Raw genomic sequence first — 6,018 nt, 5'->3', positions numbered from 1 at the left:
GCTCAATGTGAATCAGTAGCATTCTACAGCAGCCAAAAACAAAGAAACAGAAAACAAAACGAAACAAAACAAAAAAACCCAAATGCAATATCAGCCTAGATAAGGCACCAAATTGTCCAACACTGGAGAGTTCATAGTGCCATTGTACCTTTCCCTGGTCCAAACATGCTCAAGGTATTGTGTTCCATTCTGTGCACCACAGTTTAGAAAGGGCATTGATAAGCTAGAGAATTCTAAAGGAGGTTGGGGAAGGGACCAAAGGCCCTACTATGTGAGGACTACTTGAAGGAACTGGAATTTTTTAACCTGGCAATAAGAAAATTTATAGGAAAATCAATGTTTTCAAAGATTTGAAGGGCTGTTGTGTGAAAGGGGGATCTCACTTTGTTCTAATCAAACAAGATCACATTTATAAAAAAAACCCACTTGATCCAGTGCCTAGTGCATAGTAGGCACTATATAAATGCTTATTCTCTTCCCTTCTCTGGCTTGCTTTTATTAGTCCATTGGGGATAGAACTGGGATCAGTGAGTGACATCTACAGAGACAAATTCGGGCTTGATATAAAGAAAAACTTTCAAACAATTAGAGCTAGATAAAAGGGAAACAAGTTGCTTCATCAATCGGTCAATTCGCATTTATTAAATACCTATCATGTGCCAAACACTGTACTAAGTCCTGGTTAGCAGATTGTTAGATAATGTTTGTCTCTCATTAAGGTTTTTCAAGAAGGGTTCTATAATCACCTATCAGGTCCTTTAAAGCACATTCTTTTTCAGCTGCTGGTCGGACTAACTGTTGCTGTTTGTTCTTCATTCTTGAAGAAGACCAACCATGGCATCAGGAAGGTGAAGCCATAATTTGCAAGTTCATCAGATTTTGGTAAGAGAGGGCTGTGCAAAGTCACCAGTTTCCCCTTTCTCCTCTGGAGTCATGTGGGTCCAGTGGCAAGATACATATCAGGATAACTGGAGATAGCCCCATGCTGTTTGGACCAGAGGCCCTTTCAGCACCTTTCCAACTCAGATTCCATAAGGTTGAATTCAGTCAGACTGCATTAATAATATTATTATTATATAGGTATTGATTAGAAATAGATAATTATATATCAATTATAATTACACCTGGTTTATTATGTATGTAAATTGTTATATGGCATGATGAAAATTAATACCTGGGTTCAGAGTCCCATAAAGAAGGAGAAATTGGGATGTCTCAGTCACATTGGTGACCTGGAAGAGATTTTGTGAGAGTTTATTTCTTCCTATATTTCCTTCTCTGTTCCTAAATATTATGACTTGCTCCACTCCTAGGCAGACCCCAGGAGATTGTCTCTGCAATGAAAAAGTTCTGGCTATAAAGTTACAGAAGTTGGTTACTGCTGCAGAAGGTCTCAGTTTGCATTTGGGAAGGTGTGCTTACCCACATCAATCTTAGCTTTGCTTTAAAAAAAAACTCTTAATATGAATATTTACTTAAGAGGAATAAAAAATCTATGAGATGACTGGTGCTGACCTGGACTTTACCTTTCAGCCATCTAAGCTAAGAATATAATTTTCAAAACTGTCTCTCACTGCTTTTGTTTTTCAGGTCTGTTGAAAATTTCATTCTGTCAAGAATCTTTATACATTATACAATCGTGTAGTCAGCCAGAGCTGAGGAAAAATGGGAAGGGCCACTTAATCAGTGATCTTGACTTCTTGTGGCCCTTTTTCGGTTTTGTGTAATGGACTCTGAAAGGGTAGCTAGGTGGCTCAGTGATAGAGGGCCAGGAGGCAGGAAGACCTGAGTTCAAATCTGGCCTTAGGCACTTATTAGCTGTGTGACCCTGGGCAAGTTACTTAACCCTGTTTACCTCAGTTTCCTCATCTGTAAAGTGAACTGGAGAACCAAATGTCAAACCACTCCAATACTTTGCCAAGACAACCCCAAATGGGGCCATGAAGAGTTGAACATGACTGAACAACAACCACCTCTATGTAGGAGTTCTTAACTACTTTAAAGATGAAGCTACATGGCTCAATGGATACAATGCTGATTCTGGAGTCAGATTAGTTGTATGACTCTAGGCAAGTCATTTAACCTTGTTTGCCTCAGTTTCCTCATGTATAAAATGAGCTGGAGAAGGAAATGGCAAACCTCTCCAGTATTTTTTGCTAAGAAAACCATGAATGGGGTCACAAATAGTTAGACATGACTGAAATAACCAAACAACAACAAAAAGAAAAGAATAACTAACAATTAGTTATCTAAAAGTAGAATGGTTTCCCCAATCACTGGAGATGCTCAAGTGAAAGTCAGATAATCACTTATTGGTATGGTATAAACAGGATCAAATATGGGTTGGAATAGACATCCACTTCAATTCCTTCCAACTATGAGATAATGTGATTCTATGATATCTGAAGGAAAAAGACATCTTTAGTCACGTGATATTACTAAAAACTCATCTTAAGAGAACAGAAATCCATGTGCGGCCACTATTTTTTCCCCTGTAGACTTAATTGAAACTCCTTTCAAATTCTGGAGTAAAATACCCAAATAATTTTCTTCTTCCTTAACACAAAGACATGCACAATTGGCATCAGATATTACTTATTACATAATGGACATATTACATAATGGACAAGAGAATGAGTTTTTTCCCTTTGTGGTTCCTTTGGTAAGATTTACACCCAACTGAAAAATAAAAATGGAAACATTTCTACCTTGTAACGAACAGAACTCAAGACCTTTTCCTGTTCTGTTTTGTTGTAAAATCATAGGATTCTAGATTTAGAGTCAGAAGGGACAGTAGAATCCATTTATTCCAACCACTTCATTTTACAGGTGAAAAATCTGAGGTCCTCATAGTCGACTCAACCGAGGTTACAGAGACAGTAAGCATCAGAGAGAAGAGTTGCATTCAAGTCCTCTGATGTCTGAGTCAGCACAGATCTCATATTGCTTCAAATAATATAAAGGACTCATTTGGATTCTAAATGTTTTTTTTTCCACCCCAATGATTGACAAAAACATTGTTTTTCCATTGCCAGACTAATAAAACAGAATCAATAAAATATATTGCTTCAGCACACAGTGAGTTCTCCAAGGCTTTCAGCTGCCCTTTACCTAGCTCATTCTGATTCATTTCAAATGAACTAAGTGAGGTGAAATTTCCAGACTCTACATACTAAATGTGGGAGTTTAAGGAAGGGAAAATGATCTAGGTTAGTGATGCTGGGCTCTTCTGGAGTTTTATCCCCATGTCTTGCCTCATGGAACCCTTCCCCTCTTTGAGCTTTCTCCTCCAACCAACCACACCCCCTGCCTGACTGAAAATGTATCCTAGCAGCACAATTCAGGTTTACAGACTGTTTTAAGGTTTATGAAAGGCTTTCCTTAAAATAAACCCATGAAGAAAAGAGTTTATTGTATATATGTAAATGTGTTTGCATAGACTTTTTATATTGGTTTTTCGATTGTGATTTCAGTGTGGTAGAAATTCTCTTTCCCAATGTAGATCAGCAACATCTCTTCAATTGAGGGTCTTAGAGAGTTGTCTGGGATACCAAGACTTGCCCAGGGTCATATAGGTTGCATGTGCTACAGTTCAGACTTTCTGATTCTGAAATCTGCTTTCTATCTACTATACCATAGTGTGTGTGCATGTATGTTGAATGGTGTAGTGTCTGGGTTATGTGTTTATATATGTACATATGTATATACGTAACTATATGCCATGCACACACATATAAATATGTTCATATTCACTTATAATATATATTTTAAATAAAATTGTATTACCAAGTCATATGAAAAAGCACTTACTGTGTGCCAGGCACTGTGATAAGTAAGTACTTGGGGTACAAATACAAGCAGAAAGAAAGATGGTTTCTGCCCCAAAGTTACATTCTAATGGGGGGAAGACAGTATAAAAGGGAGCTGAAAAGTTGGGTATTTGGAGGATGAGGGTGGGGTACCTAGTACAGTGGGCATTTTAGGGAAAGTGCAGGAGAGTCAGGAGACAAGTCTGGAGGGGAAGGAAGATATGACTGGCTTGGGTGTCCTCCTTAAAATGGAGGTTCTGAAAGAAACCAGGGAATTGAAGAGAGACACTGCAGAGATGGCAGGTAAAGGCACATAGTAAATGCTTGTTGAATAACTTGTAGATCTTACAGATTGAAGTTGATGTTTCAGGGGAAAAAAATGAAGACATTCTAAGGGGTTATCTATAATAATAAAATGATATAATCTAGCAAGACCAAGGAAAGTTATCTTTAGTTTTCTTTAAGTGCTTAATTGACTAACAATTAGCTTAATTAAGGACTTCTCTCATACCTTGATGGCTAGCTAGATGGGAAAGAGGATAGAGCATTGAACTTGGAATCAGAAAGACTCAACTTTGTGAATTCAAATCTGACCTCAGACACTTCCTAGATGTGTGGCCCTGGGCAAGTCACTTACCCCTGTTTACCTCAGTTTTCTCATCTGTAAAATGGGTTAGAGAAGGACATGGCAAACCACCCCAGAATCTTTGCCAAGAAAACATCAAAATGTGGTCATGGAGAGTCAACATGACTGACTTAGCAACTCACACCTCAGGAAACTTAATGACAGGTAAATTTAGAATTAATCCTCTATGAAATTCTGTTAAGACCCTTCATATCCTGGATACTGTCCTCATGACATTCTGCAGCTTATCAGTGTCTTTCCTAAAATGTGATGCTCAGAACTGAAGATAATACTCTATATTTTGTCTGACCAAGGAGGAGTACAGGGGAATAATCACACTATCTTTCCATATAAATGTACAGTTATTCCTTTCACACTGCTGGGGTTTGGGACAGTACACCTCCACGATTTGGAAAATCGGCAGAAAAGGTTTTGGCCCTCCCTTTGTACCAGAGAAGGTCTGGATTTTTCCTTTTTCTATGGGATATTTACAGAACCTTATAGTAAACTTTGGGTTAAGTATTTGGTTATAGGCTCTTTGCCATCTCCTGGACTTTGCATGTAATCTGCAACTTCTGCAAAACTCCCCCCAAGTTACCATTTATACCGAAAGTTGCAATGTAGAAGGGATAACTGTATTAGATATAGTAGCTTGGCCTGAATGCATCCTGACTCCATGACATGATCCAGGGAAGCAGCTTGTTTTATTTTCAATCAATTCTCCACATGAGCTGCTTTTGCTTAAGGATGACCCTTGGACTATTCTATGGACCCCCTTTGTTGGCTTTATAGACAACCACGGGTAAGAGTTACACAGAATGTAGAGCCATGAATAAGTTAGAATCTGCCATTTTGGAGAGAGGACCTCCATTAAGGAGAACATATATCCATTTAATTCAACAAATGCTTATTTATCCCCTACTCTATAGAAGGCCCTATGATAAGCAGGATATATAAAAACAAACATAAAAAACATCCTGCCCACAAGTGATAATAATAGTGAGCATTGATATAGTACTTAAAAGTTTACACAGTGATTTACAAATGTTATCTCATTTATTCCTCATGACCATCCCAAGAGGCAGGTACTTCTATTACCCCCATTTTGCCGATAAGAAACCCAAAGCAAATAGGGGTTGTGACTTACCCAGAGTCACAAAGATCATAAGTATCTGAGGCTGGATTTGAGCTCATGTCTATCCTGACCTGAGGTCTAATGCTTTATCCACTAAACCACCCAGCTACATCTAGGCAAACCCACAAGAGGCTTCGTTCCTCTGAGAAGACACAATATATACACATATGGGTAAAAACACTGCATTTCCAAAGTTTTTTGCAAAAAGTGAAGTATGTAAGAGATGTGTCCTAAGCTCTGCTTTGAAGAAAGCTGGAGCATGGTGCAGTGAATAGAGCACTGGCCCTGGAGTAAGGAGAACCTGAGTTCAAATCCAGCCTCAGAAATTTAACACTTACTAGCCTTGTGACCTTGGGCAAGTCACTTAACCCCAATTGCCCTCCCTTATGCCCTCCAAAAAAGTGAAAGAAAGAAAGAAAGAAAGAAAGAAAGAAAGAAAGAAAGAAAGA

This window comes from Petaurus breviceps, unplaced genomic scaffold, assembly GCF_028583685.1.
Source record: "Petaurus breviceps papuanus isolate PSGF00001 unplaced genomic scaffold, PetGlider_PUasm1.0 688, whole genome shotgun sequence".
Taxonomy (NCBI): domain Eukaryota; kingdom Metazoa; phylum Chordata; class Mammalia; order Diprotodontia; family Petauridae; genus Petaurus; species Petaurus breviceps.
Note: the sequence above shows the minus strand (reverse complement) of the source record.